This window comes from Engystomops pustulosus, chromosome 2, assembly GCF_040894005.1.
Source record: "Engystomops pustulosus chromosome 2, aEngPut4.maternal, whole genome shotgun sequence".
NCBI lineage: Eukaryota > Metazoa > Chordata > Amphibia > Anura > Leptodactylidae > Engystomops > Engystomops pustulosus.
This window is the reverse complement of record NC_092412.1, coordinates 128,907,124-128,922,606: the sequence shown is the minus strand read 5'-3', so window position 1 is coordinate 128,922,606 and position 15,483 is coordinate 128,907,124. Positions and strand designations below refer to the sequence as shown.

General features: G+C 43.3%; 1 protein-coding gene across 2 annotated transcripts in view; it reads left to right on the top strand.

Moving 5' to 3' along the window:
- Positions 1-15,483, top strand: part of RASL10B (RAS like family 10 member B) — a 71,800-nt gene that overhangs the window by 34,997 nt on the left and 21,320 nt on the right. Inside the window, exon 1 of one of the 2 annotated variants that reach the window (XM_072136385.1) lies at positions 215-236. The exons of the other annotated variant lie outside the window; for it this stretch is intronic. The gene's annotated coding sequence lies outside the window, so the exon portion shown is untranslated. Of the gene's footprint in view, positions 1-214; positions 237-15,483 lie in introns of those variants that run through there. 2 annotated transcript variants of the gene reach the window in all.

The window sequence follows — 15,483 nt, the reverse complement described above, 5'->3', positions numbered from 1 at the left end:
ATGGTGTGAGGAGTGCCGTCTACTGGATCCCTTTTTTTTTTCTCTCCTCTTCTGTTTTCTCCTCGATGCCCTATGCCGGCCGGCGCATACTATGACATCATCAGCGGCCGCATCATATTGTGTGCTGTTACAGCAGACCGAAGAGGAGCCGTGGGGACCGGAGCATCGCAGAGAACACAGAAGAGGGGCCACGCCGAGCATCGGGGAGCCGTGCCAAACATTGAGACCGCCTGAATGTGAGTCTGTAAGTTTTTTTTTTTTTGTGCTGGGCAAACTGGGGGCAGGCTGTATACTACAGAGGGATGGATGTACACTACTGGGGGCTGGCTATATGCTAAAGGGGGCTGGCTGTATACTACTGGGAGGCTGTGACCGATGCATTTCCCACCCTTTGCTTATACTCGAGTCAATAGGTTTTCCCAGTTTTTGGTGCTAAAATTAGGGACCATGGCTTGTACTCGGATTGGCTTATACTCTAGTATATACGGTACATTTTACAGTGGAGTTTATTGCCTTTAAATTAAAAAAATTACGTTTTTAGACTTCCCTGCTTTGCTATAGATCACATGATGCTGCATTACAAGCCAAGCCAGTCCTGGCGCAATTATTGCAGTAGTCTAAGTATAGGTAGCTCTTCCAAGATACTAGTTAAGAAAGTGTGTCCCTGGAGACTGATTCACAATTCTGATAGGTAACCATCTGAATGTGATATACAGAGATGGGAACAACAAGGAAATTAAAAGATTAGAGACGGACACATGTAACGCCATATTGCAGCACCTACTAATTTTTCTTGAATGTACGATTATAGGTTTACATTATAGGTTGTTATTTTTGTTATCTGGTTCTAGTGTCACTTAAATTTCTGTAAATGGCATAAAAGTTTATTTTAACAGTGTCACCCTTGATGAATTTGTCAAGGAGTAGGTTACAGCCAGTAAGGATTTTAGACACACGGGTAGGTTTACATCTGGTTTACTGTTCCATCATAGAAACATAGCTGGAAACTGTTTGATTACACAATGGACATCAAAAACCTATTGACTCTTGAGGGGTCCCTTTTGGTGTTTATCACTAAAAAGTGGAGTTTTGAAATTTTTTCATCTAGAATTTTAAACAGCGTGTACTACAGAGGCAAAAGTAGAATATTTTAAAGTTTCTCATGATAATCAACAACAGGTGTACATTTGTAGCAGGCAAGCATTTTAATTTTTTTTTTATATCATTGTATTTTTATTATCATTTTTCAAAGAAATGTAACAGAAAAGTTAACACGTACATATTTTACAATAAAATTTTTCAACAACAATACAACCGAAAGACAAGTTTTGTCCCAAAAGATATCAACAGCTTGGGTCTTCCATTGGTGTATCAGGACACTAAGCCTGACCGTGCAGTATTTTTCTAGTATTTAAACATTTGTCCAGGATGACATCTGCATTACGTCTAATCGGTTGAGGTGGGTTGGGGGGGGGGGGGGGATATCAACGAGACAGTCCTACAAACTCGCCATGACAACAGTTAACAATTGGGTAAAAACAAGAAGGGGATAACCATATCACTCTCCTCCCCTGCTCGCTCCTCTATCCAGTAGTGGTCCCAAGTCTTATCGAATAAGGGGATACGATTATTCAGAGAGGCAGTCAGATACTCCATACTACGAGTCTCCCTCACCCTAGAGAGAAGGTCCATTCGGGAGGGGGGGGGGCTTGCCTTTTCCAGAATTGTGCTATCAGGCACCTTGCGGCTGTGAGTATGTGCAGGCTCAATTTTGTAGCCGTCTTGGCCATGGGTTGAGGAAAGACATTCAGCAAGTAACATAGTGGGGAGAGTGGGATGTCCACCGCTACAACCTCCCAGAGGAGAGACTTAACCTCCTGCCAGAAAGGCTGCACCAATGGACACGTCCAGAAGATGTGTTGAAGAGTTCCCCCGTTCGAGCCACATCACCAGCAAGTGTCCGGTGTATCTGGAAATAGCCTGTGTAACAAGGACTGGGTATGATACCACTGCAACATTAGTTTGTACTGATTCTCCTTATGTGTAGCACACAAGGAGGTTTTGGCCGCTCTATTCCAGATCAATTGCCATGTGTCTTGGGATATTGGCCTCCCCACTATGCTCTCCCATTTGGCCATATACGGGTGTGCTATAGGTTTATCCTAGCTTGGGTGTAGTAGGATCATATAGATGTCAGATATAAGGCCAGAAGTGTGGGTGGCAATTTTGCAAATATGCTCAAATGTGGTGGGTATCGAAACCATCTCAGTACTGTTCAGGGACTGTAAAAAGTGTCTAATTCGAATGTAGTGAAAGTTTGCCGTATGCGGGAGATGGAATTTATCCTGTAATGCAGTGAAAGGTAATATCTTCCTGTCTCGGTAGTCCACAATATCTGCAAACCTAAACAATCCCTTCTCGTGCCAGGGTTTAAGTTCCTGCCCAGCTCCTGCCTGTTGCAAGGGGGGGTGTGTAAGAAAGATTGCATGGGAGAGCACTGAGAGACCAGTGGGAACCTGGCCAAACAGGCCCTCCACAATTTAATTGTGAATGAGATGGGACCTAATTGGGAGTCAGGTAACGCAGGCGTCTCTTTAGGCCAAAGGTAAGAATTAGGGTGAAAAGGAGCCAACCACAATTTCTCTATCTCCATCCATTTGGAGAATGCCAGCAAGTTGGACCATGCTGGGATGCGCCGTAAATGTGTTGCCCAGTAGTATCTGGTTATATCCGGTACCGATAGGCCACCCTTCGATTTATGGGCGATGAGGACAGTCTTGGAGATTCTATGTCTCTTTTTTGCCCAGATAAAGTGTACTATTGATGCTTGCAGAGACCTCAGAGAACCCAACGGGACTGGGACTGGTAAGGTTTCAAAGAGGTAAAGCAGCTTGGGCAAGATGGTCATTTTAATCGCTGCTATCCTACCAAAAAGGGAGAGGGGAAGACTATTCCAATTGTCAAGCAGAGTCCTTATTTCCCGGAAACTGCCGGGGAAGTTCTGCACATAAAGCGTATTGTAAGAGGGGGTCAATAATATCCCCAAATACTTAATGGCATCTGCTTTCCAATTATATCTGAATGTGGTTTTCAGTTGGTCTACCAGTGATTGGTCAAGATTAAGAGGCAAGGCCTCCGTTTTTGAAGTGTTTACTTTATAGCCAGAAAGACGACCATACTGCTGCAGCCGTGCCTGTAAGTTGGGTAAAGAGATTAGAGGTTGGGTTATGGTAAGTAAGATGTCATCCGCAAATAAGGACAGTTTAAATTCCTTAGCATTTTAATTTTAAGTGCAACTAAACTTTCAACCAAATTTTATAAATTTATAGTGCATATGATAATAGTAATATACCAACATTTGCAGAGTTAGAGGACCTGTCAACTATATTCTCTTACAGGTCTTGCAGTCCGTTGGTATACAGTCAAACTAAACTTCTTTATTATAACTGGCTCTCTATCAGCTATGATAGGAGCTGTATGTTACACGTTTCTGCTGTTTCATCATGTATGAAGTAAGGTTTTGACTTCCGGACAGTACAAAAAGTCATGTTATTCCTAAGATCGCTCAACTATAGAGAAGGGTATATTCAGCCCCCTTGAACTTTTTTACAACTTATGCCACATTTCAGGCTTCAAACAGAAAGATCTAAAACTGTCATTTTTTGGTGAAGAATCAACAAGTGGGACACAATCGTGAAGTGAAACAAAATTTATTGTATATTTTAAAGTTTTGTAAAAAAAAAAATAAACTGAAAAGGGGCGTGCAATATTATTTGGCCACCCTTAAGTTTCTTTGGGTTATGTCTATCAGTTTTGCACATTGAGAGACTGAAATTCTTGCCCATTCTTCCTTGGAAAACAGCTTGAGCTCAGTGAGGTTGGATGGAGAGCGTCTGTGTTGGCTCTTTCCACAGATTCTCAATTGGATTCAGGGATCATTGTCTTGTTGGAAGCCAAATCTCCATCCCAGTCTGAAGAAAAGGGACGGCAAGGTCTTGGTAGATTTGCAGTGGTCTGATATTCCTTACATTTCAATATGTTTGCTTGTACAGTGCTCCTAGGGATGTTTAAAGTTTATGAAATCTTTCTGTGTCCAAATCGGGCTATAAACTTCTCCACAACAGTATCACAGACCTGCCTGGTGTGTTCCTCGGTCTTCATGATGCTCTGTGTGCTTTAAGCAGAACCCTGAGACTATCACATAGCAGGTGTATTTATATGGATAATAAATACAGATAATATTACGGATAATATTACATGACCCACATTTCAGTTTATTTTTTATAATTATAAAATCCAATTAAATCCAGGTTTTTCACATACACTATATAAAGACACATATGCAGGTAATTCTCACTATCTGACATGAAATCAGAATAAACATTTTCTATTGTAGGTCAATTTAGAATTACCAAAATTATTAATATTTGCCAAATGCCACAATAATGAGAGAATTTTTAAGCCATTTTTTAATGGTTACATAAACATTCAGTGTCGGGGTCCATCAGAGGATCCTCCAATGGGCCAGTCTGAAACTGAGAATTTTATTCCAGTGGGATGGACTATACCCTACGAGCAGTGAAAACTGCAACAGAATATTAGTGGCTAGGGAAAGACCCTTTATTGCGCTCTCCTGCGGTAAAGCAAGTAAATCATAAATTTTGGAACTGCAGAGCCTCTTAAATAGATTTCTCGTCCTGAGGTATATACTTTAAGTCACAGACTTCCTACTAGTAAATAGAGTGCCCAATACTTCCTTAGAAAAACTGTTGCATAAAATTGACCTTTTAGCATCAAAGCCAAGCAGCATCCTACTTTTGAATGTAGAACGGGTGGTTTGCAACTAATTCCTGAGACTCTCCCATCTCGGGAAGACATGGTATGAAAATTATTGGAATGGTATTGGGACGGAATGGTGGGTGGGCAGAGGTAGGAAATCGCCTAGGGCGCCATTTCAGCTCTGCCTGTGGGGGGGACCAAAGTTGGATTGACGCAGCAGGGCTGACAGCACCATCTCAACCTAGATGCACAGCCTCAAGAGACCTGCCCAGCATATGGAGAGAAACCAGAAACCAGTGACGTCGGTATTGTCAGTGAGGAGGGGTAGCGTGTGTGTTCTCAGCGGGAGAGGACGGAGCTTGTGTGTCAGTGAGGGGGAGCTTCATTGTTGTCAGTGACAGTGGGTTGTGTGGTCAGTGGAGGAAGGGAATTGTGTGTTTTCAGGGTCGAGGGGTGAGTATGTTATCATTGGGGGCAGAGGGAGTGTGTATTGTCAGTGGGGGAGGGTGTGTAGGAGTTGTTATTGGGGAGAGGGTAAGCTTGGTTGTTAGTGGGGGAAGGGGGAGTGTGTGTGTTTGAAAAGGGGGAGAGATGAGCTTGTATTCTGTCAATGTGGGATCTCTTGGATGTTTTCAGTGGGGAAGCATTGTGTGTGAGTGTTGTCAGTGGGGGAGGGAGAAATTGTATGTTGTCAGCAGGGGAAGAGGGTGTGTTGTCGAAGGCGGAAGGGGTTCAGAACGTCATTTTTGACTACAAGCTTTTTATTATTTTATTTTCTTTCCTCTGAGAGCTATATATATATATATATATATATATATATATATATATATATATATATATATATATATTATACACACACCGCTCCTGTAGATAAATAATAATGAAAGGTAATGCCGATGCTATTATTACTCTGCTATATAATTACAGGTGGTCCCCTACTTAAGAACACCCGACTTGCATATGACCCCTAGTTACAAACGGACCTCTGGATTTTGGTAATTTACTGTACTTTAGCCCTAGGCTACAATGATCAGCTATAACAGTTATCACAGGTGTCTGTAATTAAGATTTATTATTAATCCTGGTTCTTATGACAATCCAACATTCCAACTGTCACAGAGACCAAAAAAATTTTGACTGGGGTTACAATAATAAAGTATACGGTTCCAACTTACATACAAACTCAACTTAAGAATAAACCTACAGAATCTTGTATGTAACCCGGGGACTGCCTGTATAGCACTTTCAAGTTCATACTACTTTTGAGAAACGTTATGCTTGGATTTACCTTTAGGCCTCCTCCATATAAATAGGGAGGTGTGAGATAGGTTGAGATAAGAGACAGTTTTTTGGCACTGCCCTTCTGCAAAGTTAAAAAGCTTATATTTCATTAGGATTTTGTAATATTGCCCTAAGGCTGCATTCACACATACGTGTCATTTCTCCAGTCCCGTATTTCCATGCCGTATGAGACCATATATACGCGATGTTTTCATTCGTATGCAGCATTTAACCCGTATTTAGACCTCTAAGCGCATACAGAACTGAAATACGGGATAAAATAGGACATGCTCTATATATTTAAACAGCTTGTATACGGTACGATATGGTATAAACAAAGGAAATGTAAATGGTCAGAAGTATTTTCCATTGAAATTAATGTTTTCATTCATTCGTGTGAATGCAGCCTTTGGCTATATTCACATGACGTTGTGCTCGTCACACCGTAGCACAGTGGGCAAACATTAGGCCGGGGAGAGGAGGAGGGGGTGAGCGCTGCATGTCTTGAAGTGTTGCAACATTTCGTCACATAATGGGGCAGATTTATCAAGTGTCTGAAAGTCAGAATATTTCCAGTTGCCCATGGCAACCAATCATAGCTCAGCTTTCATTCTACCAGTGCTTATGAATGGTTTAAAGGGGAGCTGTGATTGGTTGCCATGGGCAACTAGAAATATTCTGACATTCAGACACTTGATAAATCTGCCCCAATGTTCTTTCTTCATGATGCCATCTATTGTGTGAAGTGCACCAGTCCCTCCTGCAGCAAAAACAACCCCAAAACATGATGCAGCCACTCCAGCGTTTCACAGTTGGAATGGTATTTTCATATAACCAAATTCATTATGGCCGATTTTAGTTTGGTCAGACCTCAGGATATGTCTTTCAATATTTAGCTTTTTTTTATTCCTTTGTACATTTGCAAACATTAATCTCTTTTTTATGGGGGTATAGGCTTCTTCCTGGAAACACTCCCATTATTCTAGCTTTTGGCAAATATAACAAATTTTGGTACTCCTCATTGACTAAGATGGGAAACGTTTCTTCTGATTTCATGTCAGCTATATGAAATATATGTATGTTTGCTGATGTATCTTTTTATATAGTGTCTGTAAAATTCTGCTTTTAACTATGTGAGTATGTATTTTATATATTAGTAGTGTGTGAAAAAAAATAAAAATAAATAAATAATAGATAAATAATAATGAAAGGTAATGCCGATGCTATTATTACACACAAGAACGTGTTGTTCTGGATAGGGCTGATTGATCACTAGCATATACACATTAACGATTTGCTGCCTTAGGGGATATGAAATGTGTGCTTTTAGTCTGAAGATGGGGACAATGAGGAACATAAGATGTGGTGATGTGCTAATGGGGAAGATGGAGGTCACCTGCAGGCACTGGATGTGACAAGTAGGACAAGTAGGAATTTCTCCTGTGTTTTCTGTAGCTGTATATACCAGAAGTAACGTTGTTATTGGCACAACCAAATGTGAGGGGTTATGTACAGGAGTGGGCATTTCTGAAATAGACATGCATTGGGGCCTGTGCCCCAGATCTTTTAGCACCCTAGCAACGCCCCTGATTAGATTACTGGTGGGGGCGTGGCTTAAACTTGGCGGAGTGAGGGCGCTCGTTTCAGGAGCTCCGCTCTCACAGGTGCCCTTACGAGCCCAGCAGCGCTAATACCCGGCTCAAAATATGTCGGGAAGGAGGGGAAGGAGTGTGGTCCGGACCGGGAACACGACACCGCAGCACCCTGCACTGGAGCAGAGCCTGGACAGGTTTCGGCACCAGCCGCGGGAGACGTCAGACCCACCTGCCATCTCCAACATGGCGCCCGTCTCTCCCCCAGCGGAGCTGGCAAAGGTGACCGCCGTGGAGACACCTCTGCTCTATGCAGCTCCACTCACCCTCAGGAGCCGTCAGGCACAGCGGCAGGTCACCAGCACGGGTGGCGGGAGAATCCGGACCCACTGCCCTATTTCAACATGGCGCCCGTCCCTGCCAGAAGCAGCGCAGAGGGCAGGAGGATGTCGGCCTCATATGAAGGCCCAAGCTCCCCTTCAATTCTGGAGCCGGCCCAGTCACCAAGCCCAGGATGGGTAAGCAGACATGGGAGCCCCCAGAGCGTCCAGGCTGCTCCCACCCCCCCACAGATGCATAAGGGAGCACAATTTATACTGAGTTTCAGCTCCTCCCCCGAGAATTGATACAGGCTCTCCCCACAAGGCAGGACTTAGATTCTGTGATCCAGAGGGTGGAGGCCGCGCACCAGCAGGCCCTAGGGGACATTAGAGATATTGAGACACTTACAGCCCGTACTGTGCACACTGAAAATGCTTCTGTCTCCCTAAATGAGAGTGTCTCTGCCCTTGAGCGGGAAGCCAGCTACTCAAGACAACACATGCAGCATTTGGCGCTCCTCTTAGACGACCAGGAAAATAGAGGCAGGAGAAATAATATCGTATTAAAAGTCTCCCTGAAAGCTTACCTGATGATAACTTATCAGAGAGGGCAACATCCATCTTCAACAAATTGCTTTGTCATTCCCCAGAGTTACTTATAGACCACATTCATAGAGTGACAAGGATGACGACCGCGGCCTCTCCAATGCCCAGAGATTTACTCTGTCGCCTTTATTACTTCTCCGATAAAGAAAAGATCATCTGAGCGGCATGGTCTGAGGATACTGTCCAGATAGAGGGGTCTGAAATACACCCGGATGTTTCCACCCGCACTTTAAACATTAGACTCTCACTGCAACCGCTGCTCCACGGCATCTTAGAGCTAGGGGCTACCTACCGTTGGGGTCACCCCTTCCACCTAATTGTGAGACACGATGACCATAACTTCTTCTTGCTGAGGCCAGAAGACCTCCCAGATTTATTTCTGTTCCTAAACATGCCTCCTATTGAAGTTCCTAATTGGCTCAGTCTCGACAACATGCGACTAGGCCCCATGCCTGTCAGAAGGAAAGCCTCCTTGAGAAGACTTCCACCTCCTGCCACCATACTCGCTCCAACTATAATGGAACGGACGGAAAACGGTACGACGATGGGACCAGATCTATCTGCGCCTCTCCCTCTGGAAGCCTGAGAAAGCGATTCCTGCTATCAACCTCCTTCCTGTTCTAATACGGCTCGGTTCTCCTGCGGAGCTGTTGGACAAACATGGTTTTTCTCCTGTTCAGGCCTGGTCTAGATTGTTCTTTCACTTCATCGATAGGACTTTGGCCACAGCCCTTTTAAGGTTACTCGTTATGATATCCTTCTTTTTGTTTTAACGTAATTACAGAATTGTATCTAACTTGTTTCCATTCTAGCATGGGCCGTATGGGAGCCTGAACTGGGGTTGCATCGACCCCTTGGGTTAAACCACCAGTCTCTCTGACGGTCAGATGAGTTGGTGTGATGTTTGCCCCCTGGTGGTCTTCCGGTGCGAAGCCAGCACAGGACCCAGTCCTGCCCATTAAACATTCATACATAATCTTGGTCAAATTGGTTAGTTGTTTCTAAATCGGGCATTAATGCTTACCGAAAATGCCTTTAATATGAATTCCTTTGCCATTATGTTGTCCTCCTCCACGGAGAAAGTGTCTTAAGTTAGAACTTCCCCCTCCTCCTCCCGGATATGTTCCCACATAGGTTGCACACATGGGTATGATGTTGCTGGGCCACATTATCTGTTTGTTGTTGATATTTACTGCCTGTTAGTTCGTAAGCTCTGCTCATGCTTTTCTATGCTTCCCACATACACCAACTTTAGGTGTTCCCTTGTGTACTCATTTGGGATATAGGGGTTCGCTCCCCTTGCATACGTGACTTTTCCTCTTCTACTCTCTGTGCTTTCTCTTTTACTCTACCCCTCGTTCCTTTTATTGACTTTTTACACCTTCCCACGCTTCCCCCATACTTGCCCCCTTGTTCCCTTCCCACTCCCTCCCTTCCTTCCCCTTCACGGGTGGCTGAGATGTCTCTTCTGGGCAGAAGGTGGGACGTATTGACCATAGGCTCCCTCAATGGAAAAGGGCTTCATAGTCCCAAAAAGTGCTCTATCTTGTTCAATCTACTTAAACGTAGACAGATCCAAGTAGCCTTCATTAAAGAGACCCACCTTACTGAAACGAGACCTTACAATTTTATGAACAGATGGTTTCCACATACCTACCATAGCTATTCAGATGACGCAAGGTCCAGAGGCACGTCCATTCTTATATCAAATACGATTCAGTGGGTGTTCATGGACTCTCGCAGCTATGGTGATGGCCGCTTAATTATGGTAAAAGGCAAGATAGGAGACAGTGTATACACCTTTGCCTCTCTATACCTTCCGAACACAGGGCAAGCTCAGGCTATGAGTTTGTTCCTCGAAATGGTGGATGAATTTGTGGAGGGCATAGTGGTAACTGGGAGGACCTTAATGCAGCTCTTGACCCTGTAGTGGACACATCAGCGGGGTCTTCGGCCCTGACACATGCTAGCTTGCGCAGAATAAAAAGCCTTTTGCATGACCACAAGTTAATAGACACATGGAGACTGATGCACCCCTCTGACAAGGACTACACGTTCTACTCCACCCCGCACAACAATTACTCCAGACTGGACTACTTGTTTCTACGAGGCTACCATAGACCACATCACCTTCTCTGACCACGCACTGATCTCTATCTAGGTATCTCTTCTGAACCCTGCCGACTTTCAATGGCAGTGGAAGCTGAATGCCTCCCTCCTAGAGAACCCTCTATTATTAGACGACATTAAAAGTTCGATATCTTCTCACTTTGATAGGACCACAGCTGAGGGCGTTAATCCCTGTATAGCGTGGGAAGGACACAAATTTAATGTACGCAGCATCTTGATTACCCATGGTAGACGCCGTAAGAGGCAAAGGGCTCAAGGCGTTACCGATTATACTGAGTCACATTAATTCTTTGGAACTCTCTCATAAGAGATCCCCCACATCTGATAACAGGTCTGCTCTGCTTTCGGCTAGGGAATCTCTGCGATCCCTCCTGATGGATAAGGCTAAAAGCACCTGTCTACGAATACAGTAATAAGTGCGGTAGAACCCTGGCCAGAGCCTTGAGGGAACAACGATCCCATACCTATGTTCCTAAAATTACTTCCCCGACAGGAACGACCCTACATCTCAGTCGAGACATAACAGCCACCTTTAGAGACTTTTACCAGTCTTTATACAATTTACCTCAACCAACATCTCGACGCGTCAGGGAAGAACTCAAACAAAAAATGCAGTCCTATATAACTGAATCCAGACTCCCGACCCTGTCAGACAAGGAGGCGGAGGCCCTTGAGACCCCCATAACGGGGCTTGCATTCCAGACTGCCTTGCAGGCGACGCAGACCGGCAGGGCCCCTGGCCCTGATGGTTTCTCATTGCCATACTACAAGATGTTTGCTAAACTACTTGAACCCCACTGAACAAGGGCCTTTAACTCTACAGCCTCTGGCTCCGCACTTCCAAGCGAAGCTCTCCAAGCTACAGTTACTGTCATAGCTAAACCTGGGAAGGACTCGACTCGGTGTTCTAGCTACCGACCAATTTCATTGTTAAACCAGGACCTTAAGCTATTCTCTAAGATATTGGCGACAAGACTGGCCCCCCTGTGGAAATGTACCATCCACTAAAATCAGGACGGTTTTATACTGGGGAGAGAAGCCAGCGACAACACTACTAAGGAAATAAATATGATACAGAAGGCTCGCCTAGAAAAACTCTCTAATGCTTTTTTCTACAGATGCAGAAAAGGCATTCGACAGAGTAAACTGGCTATTTATGTCTGAAGTTCTTCGCCATTTTGGCCTGCGAAACCGCATGCTTGCCTGTGTTTTGTCCCTGTACTCCTCTCCATCGGCTTCGATACGTGTGAATGGCATCTTGTCTGACAGTTTCGCATTAAAAATTGCACCCGATTGGGCTGCCCCCTCTATTATTCTATTATTCGTTAGAGGGTCAATTCACAAAATATCTGCCTATGCAGACGACCGACTCTTTCATCTCAAACTCACAGATCTCCTTGCCCTACCTCATGCGGGAAATACAGCAGTTCTCTCTGCTATCTAACTTTCGAATTAACTAGTCGAAGTCGGAAGCCCTGAATGTATCCCTGCCAGCTTCTCTTAAAGAAACGTTACAAGCAAGTTTTACCTGGGCTAACAGAAATATCAAATATCTTGAAATTCTCCTCCCGGCGGACTTATCCAAACTATACATTCTGAACTTCCCACCCGTCTTTCAAAATGTTCAAAGAGACTGCTCAAGATGTCCAAGGGTCTTTTTTCGTGGTTCGGGAAATGTGCCATTTTCAAAATGAACATCCTTCCAGGGCTACTATATTTGTTCCAGGCTGTCCCAATCCATTTACCCACGGCCTTCTTTCGCTCCTTAAACACCGCCCAGCATAGATTTGTGTGGGCAGGCAAGCCTGCAAGAATCAGCCGCAATACTTTGTTCAGGCCCAAGAGGACTGGTGGACTGGGACTTCCTGATTTCTGGAATTATTACAATGCAGCACATATGGCAAGAGTCTTGGATTGGTGCTGTAATCAAAATACCAAGCTCTGGATCCAACTGGAGCTGTCCTTTATGCAAACTCCTCTTCAGGTTTTGCCCTGGTTGGAACCCTCCACGACTGCGTCTTTGAAACGCCACCCTACCATTGGTCCCACACTCTCAATTTGCCAGTCTAAACAAACTCGGGAAAGACTCCTGGCCTTAAAGTCTCCTCTCACTCTGATTCTTGGTAATCCGGATTTTACTCCTAGTATAGAAGACCTAGTCTTCAAGCAGTGGAGAGGATCTGGTAAGTTCAGAGTGGAACACTTCATCAAAGATTCAGTTTGGATGACGTCTCAAGATTTGACTGAGCTTACGGACCCTTGTCCTTTAGGAGTGTGGAGATCAGGTCAGCTACACATTACTTAGTTTCCCTATTTCCCTGTGAATAGAATACAAAGGAGAAAACTACTTTTGAGTGTCTATGTGGCAATACAAATGGCTTACGACACACGCTATCCTTAACCTATTCATGCTTACTGTCAATCCCAGACGACCTGGGCCCTCTCCATCTTTCACAATGGGAGGAAGACCTGAGCGCATTTTCTGACTGTTGAACAAAAAGACAGGATATTTGAGCTTTGTCATTACGCAACCATTATCTCCCACTACCAAGAGGCAGGCTATAAACTGCTGGCAAGATGGTATAGGGTACCTACCAGACTACATACAATTTTCTCGAAGGTTCCGGATACTTGCTAGAGATGTGGGGAAGAGGGCTCGTTTCTACATGTGTTTTGGTCCTGCAACGTCCTGTCCTCTTTTTTGCAGGACTTGGGCAGAACTATATCCCGACTGTGTGGAGAATCAGATTGGAGCCCTCCCTTTTCCTCCTTAACCATTGTGATATGTCTGTTGAACGATACAAGAAAATCACTGCTCCGGTTCCTCATCATCGCTGCGAGAGCGTGCATCTCGCTGCTGTGGAAACAAACTACCACCAACCATGGAAATGTGGGAGGCAAAAGTCAATGGCCTCATGTACATGGAAGACCTCCCTTCTTCTGTCCATGGGACCCATGACAGGTTCCACAAAACATGGCCACCCTGGATTCAATTCAAATTGTCTTCTGATGTATGCCACAGCCAAAGACTGTTGCGGGGACACTGCAAAGTTTTGAGATTCAGCAGTGATGTCATGTTGACAATCTATGGCAACTTGTTTATATTAAACTTTGTTTAAAAAAAAAAAAAGGAAAAAAAGAAAATACATTTTTTTTGTATCAAGTTTAAAACCGTTAAAGAAAATACACATAAAAATGGTAAAAACATACTCTACAAACGCACAGCACAAGTTTCTTACTTAAGTCTTGTACAAATCAAATAAGCAAAACTGGAAACCCATTCTAATTCTTTAGTGTCATTTGGAAGAACTACTAATCATAGTACTATGCATAAAGAAAATGAAAACAAATAAAAATCAAATGTTTTATGAACAGCACTTAGGAAGAAAAAAGTTAAGGTTTATAAACCAGGACATGCACACAAACAATAAAATAGTGTAAAATGAATATATTCACAATTTTCTTCTGCTTCGTTGTTATCATGTCATGGATAAGTGCACAGTCAGGTTAAAATATTATAGAAGTCTCGCAATCTCTGTACCAGCGTACATTTTTTTTTTCTTCTGTATGATGATATACATGTATATCATAAAAGCAATTATTTGCCAGTGAATCATAGGGGAAGGCATAACCTCTGCTGAATGCAGGCTGATCTATATGTACTTGGATTTCTCATTTCAGTTACTTGGTTACCTGTCTACTAGAGAAATATTAACCCTGTAGTTTGTATTTTATTTATTTATTTTTCCTGTTCTTTAAATGTCAAAACTGTCTAACGCCATTCAATAACTTGTAGGCTGTAAGGGAATGTACTATAGTCAGAAATAGTGTAGATTAACCCCCTTTGTTACTGATGGTCATTGGTGCCTGAATGTTCAGGTCAATTTTGACGTTCTGCTATGCGCTTCTTTATATCTAACAGCCTTTAAAGCCAGATCAAGTAGGGACTAGGGGAGCCCTATTATTTTGGAGAGAAAGGTCATGGATAACACATATAAGAAGATTACCACAGTCAGTGCCTGGATCTAAGCGTTCCTGGTTTATCATACTTGATTTTGATGGTAGATTTCCTTTAATTTTCTTTAAGAATCAAGCAAATAAACTTGATGATTGGTGGCCTGCATGTAGATAAAGGAACAGCAGTCACATGCATTTCCATCTGAGCTATTTCTCATCGTCATTAGCATTTGTGAGAGGACAGGATACAGTCACACTTAGTGATGGAATCCATGATCATGGGTATGGATTTGTGTCAGGGTGTCAACACAACAAGTGTGAGTCACTGATGCAGAATTAAAAGCTCCAGCAGCAGTTATGTGGATCCATTGCAGCGCACTTGTTGTCTTTATTATAAGATCATGAATCACACAGATAATTAATTTGTTTGACCTCTTTGAATTATTCGGTGTCACTTGCACAGGATCCAACAATATGTAGTGCCATTTACCATAATGATCAAAGAACATCACTTGTTATAATTAGTCCACAACACTAATTACAGTACAAAAGCAATAACTGCATCTGTTCTTTATCAATACGGCGAGGGTTCAAATAAATGTTAACATGCATAGGCTAGATTTCTAAACTGAATGTGGTGCCAATGTACATGTTCTACCATACCTACATTCAAATCTTTAGCCTTGTCACTGCAGCCTTGCAGCCTTTGCTCTGGTGATTGGTGGGGGTCCCAATGGTCCTTACAATCTAATGATAAATGACAACGCCCTTCTAAGCATTGGGAAGGTTAAATTGTATTGAAATCTAAATTATCCATG